Source organism: Cyanistes caeruleus, chromosome 5, assembly GCF_971803275.1.
Source record: "Cyanistes caeruleus chromosome 5, bCyaCae1.hap1.1, whole genome shotgun sequence".
In the NCBI taxonomy this organism is placed as follows: domain Eukaryota; kingdom Metazoa; phylum Chordata; class Aves; order Passeriformes; family Paridae; genus Cyanistes; species Cyanistes caeruleus.
In genome coordinates, this window is record NC_141705.1 from 48289751 (window position 1) to 48304447 (window position 14697).

General features: G+C 36.2%; 1 long non-coding RNA gene across 1 annotated transcript; it reads right to left on the reverse strand.

Moving 5' to 3' along the window:
• Positions 1-4777: 4777 nt before the first annotated feature.
• On the reverse strand, positions 4778-14488 carry LOC147653090 (uncharacterized). The gene is made up of 2 exons (XR_015286667.1): positions 6778-14488; positions 4778-6693 (listed from the first exon to the last, which is right to left on the reverse strand). It is a non-coding gene; the product is annotated as an uncharacterized LOC147653090 (long non-coding RNA).
• Positions 14489-14697: the final 209 nt, after the last annotated feature.

Consider the following 14697-nt stretch of genomic DNA (forward strand, 5'->3'; position numbering starts at 1 on the left):
AATAAAAATGTTCCCATTCAGGAAATATCTACATTCAGTATTTTTTTAAGAATAAAAACTGTAATAAATCATCATTAATATAATAACAAGATATTATAAAGTAAACTGAACAGAAAGGTCTCAGCACCAGAAAGGAGATACTTCTGGTGCAATTTTTGCAGAAAAATCTGTAGAATAAAAAGGATTCAGTTAATAAATTATGTTTAAATTTCACTTAGTTTTTTTCTTTAAGAGACAAAAACTTCAAGCACTGTGTAGCCATTAGACAAAAACAGCTAGTGCATGTGAGCATTAAGTTCATGCAGAGAATGACTTCTGTCTGCAGCAGGGATGGCAGTAGAGTGCACATCACACTCTATTCTAGGAATTGTTACAATACAGCCTCCATGCTCTCCCTTGAAAGGAAACTAAGACACATAAAGAGATGGCACTGATGTAACTCTTTTAACAGAATACATCAGGAATAATGTTAATTTAAATTTCTTTTTTTTTTTTTTTTTTGTGGTTCAGCTTTGATACTGAGCATAGATAAAGAAAAGCGTCAAAGAGAAGTACCTGCAAGTGGTGAAGTTTTCAGCACTACACTGGGCTCCAAGCTCTGCCTAGGCAATGAATTTGGGGCCACTCTATTCTTACATACTTGCTAAATGTGGACTGCTGATACTCTTGCCCCTCTTCTTGAACACCAAGTTGCTCAGCTGATGCCCATTTACTTCCCTGGCAGCTCTTACATTGCTCACCCTTTTCCATTGGAGTCATTACTATTTCTTACCTCTGGAGTGGAACTAGGGACCTATCAAGGCCTCTGCTGACAAAAGCAGAAAAACTCATCTTGATCTTTGCCAGAATAAGACCTGAATGCAAATTAACAGACAGTTATTCTGCTGTAGTTCATTCCAAAGGAACTACATGAAAAATGGTACTGAACAGAAAAGAAACTAGGTCTTATTATGACTGTGTATTCTCAAGACCTTAGTAGGGCACTCAGGAATCAGAAGACCACTGATTGCAGCTATTTTTCTTTTCACTTATCCCTCACAACCATCTTCCATCCACACTTATAGCTGCTCACAAGGCTGTGTGGTGTAGAGAGTGGATTGGTGCCAAGGGTTAAGTAGGACGCATAAGGTAGCACCTCTGAATTATCTCCAGGCTGTGATTCTTTAACTCCTTAGCAGCACTGACAGCTGTCTTGTGCTGTGCTTCAAGTTCCCTGCTCCTTTTTCAAGCTCCTATTTACCAGGAACTTCTCAGCCAATCAACTCAAGGAATGAAAGCTGTGAAAAGCCTGTCACTTCAGCCCTAACCGCAACACACTGTGATGTTTCCATTGGCCAACATGACAGGGATGGAAATTAATTTAAATTATGTTTATTTCTTAAATTATAGAAAGGTACTTTATTGTCGGTTCCACTTTCACTCCATGTTTCCAAATCCTGCCACAGTATTTGTTGTTAGCTGTTTTTCTCTAAACAAATCTAACAAAAATTTCTGCAAGTAGTTCTGTAAGTTGTGTTTGCACAGATCTCCACCCAACAAACTAAACACAAGTGATCACCTTTGGCTGAAATAAGGGCAGATTCTAACAATGTATTTGATAACTTATAACCACTGCATGGCTGAAACAAGGTGAACAGCTACCATCATTTCATCCCCTTGTAGAAAAAGAGCTTCATAAATCATTCTTTGACTCTAACTTCAAACAAGGAAATTTTATTAGTAATTTCTACAGCTGTGTATGGTTGTCACAGTTGGCAGATCAGCATGACTTCATTTGCATTAGTTACCAAATATTATTTTTTCTGTCCAATAATTTAACTCATTGCTTTTCTGCACTGCCCTCTATTCCTTACTAATTATCTATCTGTGGAGACAGAAATGCAGTTTCCATTTGATCCTGTGATACCCTGTAATGTGTGGCTTCAAATGCAAGACACAAGCTCTTTTCTTTAAATACAAATGTATCTTCTGAAAATTTTTATCTTGAACATGAAAGGGAGCAAAAACACTGCCCAAGCAATCAATGACTCCTAAAAGTCTAAGGTCCTGTTATCTTGACTGGACACATACATGAATAGCTGCTATTCCATAAAAGATACTTCTTTTCAAAAATGTTGAAAGATTCTATATTCTAAAAAATTGTAAGAATTCTTTAAATGTACACTGAATTGAAAATATCTTTAATCTACAAGAAATCATTATAACTTTTAAAAATGCATACTTAAAAAAAAAAAAGGCTTTAATTCAATTTCCTGCAATTTTCTGTGGATTAAGTTAAGAAAATATAAAGCCCTATATATTCAGTGTCCAGTTTTTTATGGTCCAGAAATTAAGGGGGTTTAGTGTTCTTCCATGATCTTTGTTCAGAGCAAACTGAAGTGAAAACTAGGCTTCACAAACAACAGAGAAGTGGATTCAGATACTGTATGGATCTCATAACTGGAAGTTTATGCCTTTCATGTCATGTACAGAGATGTGGAGAGAGGCCTGAGGAGAGATAAATGAACTGTACAATACAAGTTAAAATAAAATTTCTATCACCATTGCCACCAGCCTAGGTCTGAGTTTTCCAAGCTGATGTTTCTGTCTGGCCTCCCCACTGTATCTAGCATGGGGCTGTTCCAGGCAACAATGGTACAAGAAAGGTGAACAAAGGACAGACTCCAACGCTCTACATGACAAAACATGTCAGATAAGTAACTTCAGACAAGCAAGGCAAATGTTCCCATGTGCACACAAAGATTCTTTGCTCAGCCCACAGCTCTCTGTGCCACATGCCTGAATCTCCTGTTCAGCCTGACAAGTTTCACAGGAAGGATCTGGGTGCTCATTGATATTGTTGTACTTGAGTAAAACAGGCAGCTGAGTATTCTTAATACTTTTGTACAGTAACACCATGAGGGAAAAAGACACCTCATGCTCCTGAAGCACAAGCCTAGGTCACAGCCATTTTGAATGATTTTGACATAGGGCTGAATTATTGCCACTGAACTTTCCTGTATATGAATACTAAAAATGCTGGAACTAAGAGACATCTGATTGATGGCATATCTACACAGGAAAAATAATGTCTGCTAAGAAAATTACAGAGGAAGAAGGAAATTACATAGCACAGTGATATCTAGCAAACTTCAATAAAAAGTTGTTGCACATAACAGACTGGTAAAGTCAGAGGGGCACTCTGCTAGCTTTGGTAAAACAATCACAAGAGATGTCAGTGCAGCCAGAATGCAACACCTTAAAAAGCCTCTTTAAAGCAGTGGATTTTTAACAAACATTAAGTGTGGGGTGACAAAAATTCTAAAACAAAGTGACTAAAGTGAAATCAATTGTGATGAAATGAGGAGCAGTGAAATGGACAGAGCCTTGCTAAATTGACTCTCATTGAAGTTTCAAGATGTAACTTCCTCTCATGAAATGAAGGCTTTCCTTTCATGAAAGAAAATGAAATCTTGAAATCAGAGATTAAAGTCTAACAAAAAACTCTGGAAAGGAGATATGATGAAATAAATGCAATTTAAAAAAGAAAAAAAGAAGAAAATTTTGAAAAGAAGTGACTACAACCAAATGGACTGCAATGAAATGAGGTTCAGTGAAAAGGACCCACACTTGCCAAATTATACTCACTGAAATCTTGAAGTCAGGAAGACAGAAGAAACTGATAAAAGGAAATGCTGAGAAAAGAAAAAAATTCTGCACCAAAGTGAAAACAATAAAAGGGAAAAGAGCAACATGAAGCACAGGGAAATGGACTGAACCTTGCTGAATTGATCTGCATTTAAATGGCAAGATTTCACTTCCTATCATGAAATGAATCATTTCCTTTCATGAAAGGAAATGAAATCTTGAAATCAGGGAACAAAGTCAAATGAAAAGACAGGAGGAGAAATTGATGAAAGGAAATTGTAAAAAAACCAAAACCAAAAAACCTATACAAGTAATGTCCAACTGGACTTACACTATCAATAGGTACTCCAGGCAGTGTGAGTAAAATGGACAATTTAAGATCTTAGTACTTTTTTCTTTGTTAATGTCAGTTTCCTTAAATATTTCTTCAGTGGTCCATTTTCACTCACTTCCAGCATGTATTAAAATTTTCTTAAGTCATGATGCTGAAGATGGTTCTGTATTACAGTCTGTTCTGTACTGTTACAACAGCTGGCAGAAGAGACAAAAAACAAGCTCTGTTAGAGTAAGTTTCCATAGCAGTTTCTCTCACTACAGGAACAGCTGGGAAATGGGGTGATGCAGGCTCCATATGCTACCCTTTAAGCAGAATTGGAAATGGAGATAGATAAGAAATTGTAACCAAAAGTCCCAAATTGCAGGCATTCCTATTTAGCCTCTGTCAAGAAGCAATGGCTGTCAAAACTGTCATTTCAATACTCTGAAACAACAATGTGAACTGGCTGATGAATTTACTTTTGAGGACACATTGTCACTCCCAAGCTATTCCTCTGTACTGGAAAGTCTTGTCTTTCAGCTGTTTTTTCAATACTATTTTGTAGCATTTGAACAATTCATGTTTACGGGAATCACTATTACGCATAAAGAAAAAAACTCGCAGGATTTCTATTAGAGTCTCTATGTTGGAAAAAAGAATTTGTTTTCCTCCCTAAATGATGTGAAAAAGTCAACTACTTGGGCCTCCTCATTAGCCTAAAGGAAATGCATCCTATCAAACCCAGTGTGAGATGGATTGGGTCCATGCCTGAGACAAGTCATTGCTTTTGTTAATACAATGATTCATGTGGAATAATAACAGTGAGCACTTGCATGCTGTTTATATTTGTATTTTCCAAAAAGCTTTATAAACATTAGTCATTTGCATTACAAAACAAGCATCCAAAAGGAAATGATTATTAGATAAACGCCTGAAGAACACAACCTAGAGGTATTTTTTTTAACCTTTTGCCATGCTTTGACTTTCACATGCTTCTACCAGAAAATCATTCAGAAAATTACTGTGAATTACTGCTTACAAGTTTATTTTTCTACTTCAGCTGCAGAAGTGAACCATTTAAAAGACAGGCTGTATTACCCCTTTTCAAAAAATCTTCCTATGAACAAGAGTCATTGCATTTAAACAGCATCAAAGGACAAACAATGGGAGGCTTTGTGAAAGGTGGCCCTTGTTCATTCAGAATGCTGTTGCTGTCCTAGATAGCCCGTCCATCTCCAAGAACAGCCAATTAGACACCATGGTAATTTTTATTAACAACAAAACAGGATGTTTCTGCTCTATGTTTCTCACTTCTCTCAGGCAGCTATTTTCAAAATATTCATATTTAGAGAAAAAAAATATTACCAGCTTTTACAAAGGAGAATAAGTAGCTAGACTGACATCTAATAAAAGTTTTACTATCATTTGTAAGAGTTTGGTGGTGGATGATCCTTCTTTGAAATTAATTCTGCTACTTTTCCAGGGGCTTGCTTTAGTGGACAGTAGCTACACAGTGAGCTCTGTCATTTGTGCTGCTATATATCCATCAGCTGCTTCTTCCTCAAGCCTAGCACCTTTACATTTCCCCAGCTCTCCTTCTCTCTAATTAGCACCAATCTCACAAGTGTCTTCAAAGAGCTGGAAGTGTGGCCTTCAGCAAGGAAGTGCCACACACAAGTCACTATTAGATCAATGGGGAACCCTCCCACACTGCACAATTTATTCACAGATATCCGTATCAGAGGCTTTGAAAGGAATGACTAGGGTGTGTTTTCCCAAAGTGTAAAAACAGACTAACAAAACCAGAACATTTCCTCGCCAAAAATGCAATACTCTCTTCCAAGAAGGCTGTACCTCAATTTAGATGCTTTTGAGATTATCTGAATAACTGCTAATGATTTTGTTAATTCCAGGCTCACAAAAAAGAGCTCCTGAGCAATTCCTTACACAGTTTTGTTAGCTTCCCTGGACTAATTGGGCTGATAAAGGGCTCACGTCAGCTGCTAAATCAAAATTCAGACCCAAATGTCTGAAATGAATGCCATTACTGAACTGCAAATACTGTCACTCTCCTGAAAATATCACTAACACTTATTAATGTTTGAAAATACATAATTTTCCCTCTTCAGTGTTTTCCATTGACTCCCCCAACATCTCTTGCAAAATGTCAGCATTCTTCTTCAATGACAGTATATATATTTTTACAGTGTTTGATGTCTTATTGCTGTATTACTTAATTGATTGTTTTCTTAAAAAAGAAACTGTACTGACCTTTAAGAATTAGGTATGACAGACAAATGTAAACAGCCTCCTGCCCTTCTGAAGCAAATGCTATTTTTTCACCTTGTCATTTAGGCTGTCTTCAATTTTCTTTTGTCAGTGTAATTTTTAGATTCTTATCCCAAGAGAATAACAGTTACTCAGTCAAGGTGTTTCTGGCACAGACTTTGTTTTTCAGGTACAAGGCAGATTAAAAGATTAAATTAATCAAGCAGCCTGATTACCATAGAATCATAAAGTTTGATGGTGTACAATATCTAATGTCAAGTCCAACTGTTAACCCAGCACCACTAACCTATGTACCCAAGTGCCACATCTACCCATCTTGCAAATACCTCCAGAGTTTGCAGTTAGGTACATTTATCCATTTCTAATCCATTGTCCTACCAGTCTGGAGACTTAATACTTCAAGCTGTTGCTTGATTTTCATCGACTATAATGCATATTCCTTATAGAAGAATTACATTTTACTCATCATTTAGCATTTTACTCATCATTTAGAATGCATATTCCTTATAGAAGAATTACATTTTACTCATCATTTAGCATTTTACTCATCATTTAGCATTTTACTCATTATGATCATCCTCCAGAAACTTTAAATTACCAACAAAAGGCTGAGACTTGGGGTTGTTCAGCCTGGAGAAGGCTCCAGGGATATCTTATAGAAACCTTCAAGTACTTAAAAGGGGCTTATAGGAAAGCTCAAGACAGACTTCTAGCAAGAGCATGTAGTGATAGGATAAGAGGGAATGCCTTCAAGCTAAGAGTGTAGGTTTAGACTGGATACTAAGAAGAAACCTTTTAATGTGAGGGTGATGGAGAACTGAAAAAGGTTGCCCAAGAAAGCTGCAGATACCCCACCCCTGGCTTTGCTCAAGGCCAGGTGGATGGGGCTTTGAGCCACCTGGTCAAGTAAAGGGTGACAACCCTGCCCATGGTGGGAGGATGGCACTAGATGATCTTTAGGATCCCTTCCAACCCAAGCCATTCTATGATTATTCAGTAGTTTTCTTCTACATTTTGTACTTTCTATAATTCTGAAAGGCACTGCTAAAATTGCTAGCTAAGGCCTACTAAGAATCTAATTGAAAAATTCAGCCCAGCGAAAAATCTTAGGACTTAGAAGAAATCATCTTATTTTTACACACTGTAAAAAAGCCTGTGATAGGGAGTGATATTTCTCTACAGGTTTTGACAATCTATTGATGTTCCTTTTCTTTTTTAAAGTCCTACAAGAATGCCTATATTTTGTCTCAATAATCCAAGAAAAAACAAACAGGTGAAGTCCTGTTACTGCCTCAGTTATAAATGACTGACTCATCGTACAACAAAAACCTGCCCTTCCCTATTCATTAGCTGATACATAGGTAATTCTAAAAGAAATTTAGGTGCCCCAGCCTTCTCTCAGGGCAATTCCTGTGTCTCACTTATCCTAATCTATAACCTCTCCCAAGGGATGGCTGCTTCAAAGATTTCTACAGCCAGACTCCTTTCCTCTCTCTCTTTCTCTGGACACCCATCCTTTGCAATTCCCTAACACAAGAATAATGATACCAAGAATCCAGAAGGATTTTGAAGGCAAAAGTGGTCCAGTGAAAATCCTTCTCATTTGCATTCTGGTTTCTCATGGTACGTTTGCAGTTCTTCAAATTGCCTTATGTGAGATTTTATTTTTATCTTATTTTAATGAAAGAATTTTTAAATCCTGCAAATAACAACACGTTATTTCCAAGAGCTTTTACTACCAAAAGAGTCAGTAACAACTTTCACAGAATAAGCAGCTTTTTCCTGTGGCCATGGGCCCACCATGTTAGGCTTTAAATGGCTGCTTGACTTTCAGAAAGCATTGGCTTATAGCAATGAAATTCACATATTAACTATTAATGTTAATTCACATATTAACTACCAGAAAGGGTATAAAGAACAAAACACAATTATACTGCTCTATTAATATAAAATGCAACTATAAATACTCAGAAAAAACATACAGGTAACTACAAGATTTACAGATAAAGGCAACAATATTTAGCAGAAATGAGACTTACGGTGTCGTTTACAATTGGGAAAGTTTAAAAATATTATAAATCCTCTACTTGCAAAAGAAACACATCTAATACATCTTATCAGGGTTTGGAGAATATAGAAAATGGCTATTTCTTGAGTTTTATAAACAACAGTATTAAGAAGAGTCCGAAGAAATTAACAGGCCACAAATTTAAGAGACAAGATGTAATATGTTCTTGAAGCCGGATATTATTTCCTTTTGGATTTATCAAAAGTATTATTAAAAATGAGATTCATTTAATAAATTATAAAAAGTTTAATATAAACAAAAAGACAATTAGGAGACAAAGGAAATAAAGCAAAGGGTTAAAACGGCCGGGTGCCCTGGCGGGTTGCCAGGAACACATCTGGTGTCTTAGGAACACTCTTTTTATCCCCTCCTGCTGTGAGGGTTTGATGCATATTCAAACTTTTTCAAGAAGTGTTTAGCATATCCCCACCCTGGTTCCGCCTATTTAGAACATGCTCTGTTTGATTTCTATTTCTGCTGTTCAGCACTATTTTTGCTGATCATCATTATTCTTGCTGATGAGCATTATTTTGAGTTTGGTTTCCTTTCTTCTGCAAATGGTCAGTGTTGATAACAGTCTGGGCCCCTCATCCTTCCTCTGAGGGCAGCTGGGCTTCATATCTTTCCCCCCTGCACACGTCCTGGTACTGGCTTTTTGATAACAGTTTGCTCTCCATTTCCTGCTGCTGATAATAGCCTGTTTTCCACTGTCCTTCTGTTGGAAACAGCTTGATCCTCTCATTGTCTTGCCCGTTGGAGTTTCCTTGCTTGTACTTAGGAGTACAAGTTTAAGCTTTAAGCTTAAAACTTGTTAGCAAGAAAAAAAGTACATACATAGCTAAAAAGTATTTAACATATAATAGTCATCTTAATACTTGCTAAAGCAAATATCACAATACAGATTTATAACAGTATAAATAAAACCACTTTTGCTAGGTCTCATCATGACTATTAAGAATGGTACCCCAAATCTGATCTCCTCAGCAAGTTCTCAGGACACCATAAAACAAAGGGCTGATCGGTACACTGACAGAAAGACCATAATACACTTCTTCAGTTCTCTGTATCTCTGACATAGAAAACTACAGCTAATTGTCATGTAGAGGGTTCAGCTTTATCCATCTTTGTAGTGGAAAACACCTGGTGGCCAGCTCTTCACCCAGAAGCTCGCCTTTCAAGAGTCATCCTGTACTTACCTGGAACTACTGAGGCCTCCTTGACTGGATAAAAAAACAGCAGCAGCATCATTCTATTTGAAATTCTCAATGACTGTTGAATAATATTTTCATTGCAGCAGAAATTCAGGAGAGTAATTTACTTCACTGAGCTTCCTTTCTTTTAAAATTGAAGGTTTTTATCTCTAAATCTAGTATCACACATTCTGTGCCAACAAGGAAATACTATATACAAATTTTGGAATTAGAACTTTTGGATACATGTGCTTTTCAAGACTTAACATCGTAGGATTGAAGGAGAGATTTCCACTGGACCAATTGCTCAGTGAAGCCAATGGTAAAAATAGAAAAGCTGAGATATAGAGATATGGATATAGATATATTAGCACCTTTGCATGGGATTTGGAGCTAGGGCTGATAAAAATTTAAAACGATAAAATACATCCCAGCTGTAGCTATGAGTCGATGATTCCACCATAGACAAAAGATGCAGAGTATATACAGCAGAAAAGATTATGTCCGTTTTCTGTTCCAGGAGATGATTTCCTGGATTAGATGATTAATTGCATTAGCAAAGCATTTTGCAAAAAAAAAACAAAGCCTGTGGGACAAAGAGCCATTCTGACAGCAAAGAGCTCAGTACAAAGGTGACAACATACATTGATTAGCATAAGAATATGAATTTGTCAATCATATAAACCTGCAATGCCAGGTTGCACTTAGCTTTACAAAAAGAACAGTTTGCTCTTTTCAAACAAGAGATGACAGCAGTGAAAAACACAGTTGATTGCTACAGATTAATGGCAGTTGTGATAAGGGAGTTGCAACTGGATAAAGAAAATCCTTTTTTTATGTCCACATTATCAAAGCACAATTTCCTGGCATTATGACTTTGGGCTGCTGGTAAAGAGATTCCACAAGCTGTATACTAAGCAAAAAAAGTCAGCCTCCAGTGTACATGAGAAATTTCAATATGTACTCTGGTCCTGAATCTAGACAAAAATAACAACACAGAGCTGGAGATTTTCTTCCCCAAGAGGAAATTCTCAAAAGTTTAGATTTAAAAAAAAAATATAAAAACCAAAACATAAAAACCCCACCCCCATGCAAAATGCTTTGCAGTATTTCACAAAAGAAACCATTTCCACAGTCTGCAAGTTGAATGCTTTCATCTGAAGTCTGGAGACATGAGAAGCATCTGGACTCTGGTAATGGAGGATGAATAAAATTCTGCTGCTGAAAGACAGGGGTCTAAACAAGACTGCTCTGTGGTGACAGATAAAGCTGCATCCATCACTGTGGATGTCTATTGAAATTCATTGGTATACAAGCCCGAATATAACCACAGAAAAAAGCAGTGTTTCATTCCTCCCTCCTCTTCCTCATCCCCCAAACAATTTGGTTCAGTTTCCAATCACCTTCAGTGTTTTCCTTCCAATCACCTATTCCAATCTGCTACTCACTGATTTTTCTTTTACCCTTTAGTCCTTTCTTTGGATTCCTTCTCTCCAGTTTTCTCTCTTTTTGTAGTGAATGTAAATTTGTTTTAGTAGCTGTCATTGTCTACTTCCACAGGTTCAGACTTCAATTGCTCCTTGCTTTTCCTTCTTGGGCAGCCCACACACTTACTCAATAAGGAACAAGAACATGAAGGAAAAACACTGCTTTGCAGCATGGAATATTAGTTCACCTTCGAAGACAGCAGTATTTCATTAGGGCAGTGCTGGAATTTGTACACCAGCCCAAGATTTCCCTATCTTTATCATCCATAAAAGAAAATGTGTGCTCTACAGCAGGAGAGATGGAGGGCCCTTTTCCCACCACATAAATCTGGAAATAAATCCATTAGATAACACTCTGAATACAAGAAGTCAGACACAAGAAATTAGTTTCTTCAGCCTACAAATGCTACCTCTACACATAATTCCTACCACTACAAATTCTACTCAATAAAATTAGATTATCTGAACAATTTAGGGAGACAACAAACATTTTATCAACACCCACCATCTGGTTTTAAAGGAGAAAAAGATCTATAAAATAGCTTCAATCTCCAGTTCTTGCTACATGAGAACAAATTCTTTTTAGACAATAGCCTGAAGGAAATGTAAGAGATATAATCAAAAGGTTTTTTTTTTCTCTCTGCCTCAGGAAAAGTAGGGAAGACTTACATTTTAATTTTTATAATTCCACTTCCTTTAGCTCCTTTTATAGTCTTTTTATCAGCTACTGTCTTACAAGAGCCACTGCACCAGGCAAGGGTAATTGCATCTGTTTTTCTACAGTGAGGCTTAGTTTGTAAGTTTATAATTCCATAGAACTCATTTTCATTTGTCACCTGTTGGAGTCAAACTTCTTATTCAACAATAAGACACAAAAATCGTCTTCAAAACATCCTTGTCTGTATTTGTTTATGTGAACAGTGGTGTGCACATGTGTGAAAAATTCAGGCTGTGAGCCTCCTCCTTTGCTGTTTACCTAGACAGGAAAGGCTGTTCATGTATTTTAATAGAAATCCAGTAAAGCTAGAAAGCATTTTTAGCAAGATACTGCTACCTGCTGTCAGCCCTAAATGAATGGTATTCTTTAAAGAGAACAGTGTTGTTGCCAGATTAATATAAGAAATCACCAGAGGGCACATTACAGGTGTCACTGTCAATCCATCTGCCTTGAATCTGGGATCAGGAAAGCAGTAGCAAGGCTATCTACTGATTTTTTATCACTTCCACATAAAAGTTGGGTTCTTGTTCCAAAACCAACAATGAGGATCAGAAGTGGCTGGTTACTTGAGAATTAATAAAACTAATCTTAAAAGAACATGACTATAAAAATAATCTTAAAAGAACATGATGATAAAAATCTAAGTATCTTCTACGATGTTCAAAAGTTATTAGTCACCAAATAAATCTAAATGCTAATTCTTGGAGCCAAATTAATAAGATGCATTCTTTACAAATTATATTTAGTTACTACATTTTGCTTTTGTGCTTCTCCCTCCCTCTTTGCTACTGCTTGTTCAAAACTCATCTAGTGATATATGTCATATCCACAAAAAATAAATTAGCCTAAGCCATTTCACCTTAGAAAATTAATTGCCTTCCTTTCTGCTGCCTTACAATACCGCTGGAACTTGCTGAATTATTGAGAAAGGTTAGGTCACTTGAACTCTTGTTCTCACTTAAATAATCTCTTTCAACATGAATATAGAAAATCGAATTAATAGGAACTCCTTTGTAAATAGAAGTCATAGCAGAAATAGGAATAAGTGCAATGGTTTGCAGAAAAGGTGCGAGAGGCTGAATGACTTCTTGAAGACACAAATTGAATTTCACTGATACGGCAGTAGTTGCTTTTTCTTTCATTCCAATTCCAAGGGAAGAAGGAAGGTCACACGACAGACAAACAGAACCTTGATATTAGGGAGAATGTAGGAAAACATTTTAACAGAACAAGGGCATGATATTTTAGTCAAAGCCTGTCTTCACAACCCAGCTTTCAATCCAGGTGACAATTCTAAGGACAGTGTCCTTGAACCTCTCCTGGAACAGCGAGAATAAAGAAAAACAATGGTACTGTGTATAAGAAAAAGAATGTTAAACACAATGTATTAACCAATAGTAGCATTTTTAAGTAATGCAAACCCTGTCAGACCTGATAAAAGTGTGCTAAAGATAGAAGTTCACTATACCTCTATGAGGACTCAGTGAATATTCTGAGCGGTTTTCAATTAGGAGATCAAAAAAATACGTTTTGCAACAGATGAACTTTCAGTTTATCTAAACTACCTTCTAGTCAAGATGCTAAGTCAGGAGCTTTGCTTCTGCTATGGCTAAGTAGGAACCATCAGTAAAAGATAGACACAATCATTTATTTAGTTGAAATTTCAGTAATAGACTCCATAAAAGTTTACATAGGTGATTCACATGGGATTTTGGACAAATAAATGAATTATTTTGCTGAACACTAACTAGCAGAACTTTTGGCTTAAGAAACTTTATAGTTTAGAAATAGAAGGTGTGTGGTAAAATGTCATAAGAATACCATAATCCTTGTGCATCAGTTTTGACAGTCATTTCTTTTCCACTGACAGTCACACAGGTAAATGCACAAGATATGACAAGACTTTGTCACCAGTTAGGCGACAACGTGGTTTAGGATTTGGAAAAGCTAAGTTCAGATCTCCTTTCCACTTTTATCTCAGATGAAAAAACTGGATTCTAAAAAAGGCAGGGCACAAATCAGATTACAAAATATAGAACAGAACACAAGTGGTTTTGCACATATGAGAGAACAGCTGAAAATATTTTCATTTTACCCTTTACTTCCCATGAAAAATAGATATATTTCAAGATAAAAGTTTGCTACGTTGCCAATATTTATTACACATTGACAGATACAGCTTTTCTAAATTATCATATCATTATCATATCACAAGCAATTACAAAATCCACTTTACTTCAATTCTGCTTTAGCACTTAGAATGTAAAATAATTTCTGGTCAAAATTCATAAGAATGTAGTAACATCATGTGCAAATTTGGGCTTTTATTTTACTTTTATTTCTTGTACAACAAAGAGCAAACAACTATTTCTGTGCTGACAGAACCAATTTCATACAAACAGTCCAATTAGTCTTCTAAAGTAGATGAGAAGATACTTTTTTTAAAAAAAAAATACTGTCTAGATAGTATTTTAAATATGTGAATTGCCTGTAGTACTTTATATGAAGACCAATCCATAAAAATTTTATTTTAGTTAAAAAAAAAATATATCGACTATTCTCTTGATACCACAGTGATAAGACAGTATCCCCTGTTATTAAAAAAAACAAGTCAAAAAGCCTATCTGCTTTACTTTTCAGGTAACAGTGAAACACAGATGTGTCACTGATGCTCTATAAATAATATGGGTAAAACTATCAGAAAATCTTACTTTCTGATTTTACTCAGCACTGAATTACTGCAGTTCCATTCATGCCTTTTTAACTTACTCAAGACCTCAAAATATGTATTTTATTATGTAAGAGTATGTATGTAAATTTATTTTATACATGTATATAACTGAGTAAGTAGCTTCAAGAGTCAGAAAAATCACCAATAAAATCCCCCTTAATTTGGATGTTTGTAAGCAAACAAATAGCTGGAAAGAGGCTGGTAGGAGACAAAGGAAATGATTTTGCCAGTAGGCATCTTTTCGAATGATTTTGGTGGACTTGCACTTTCA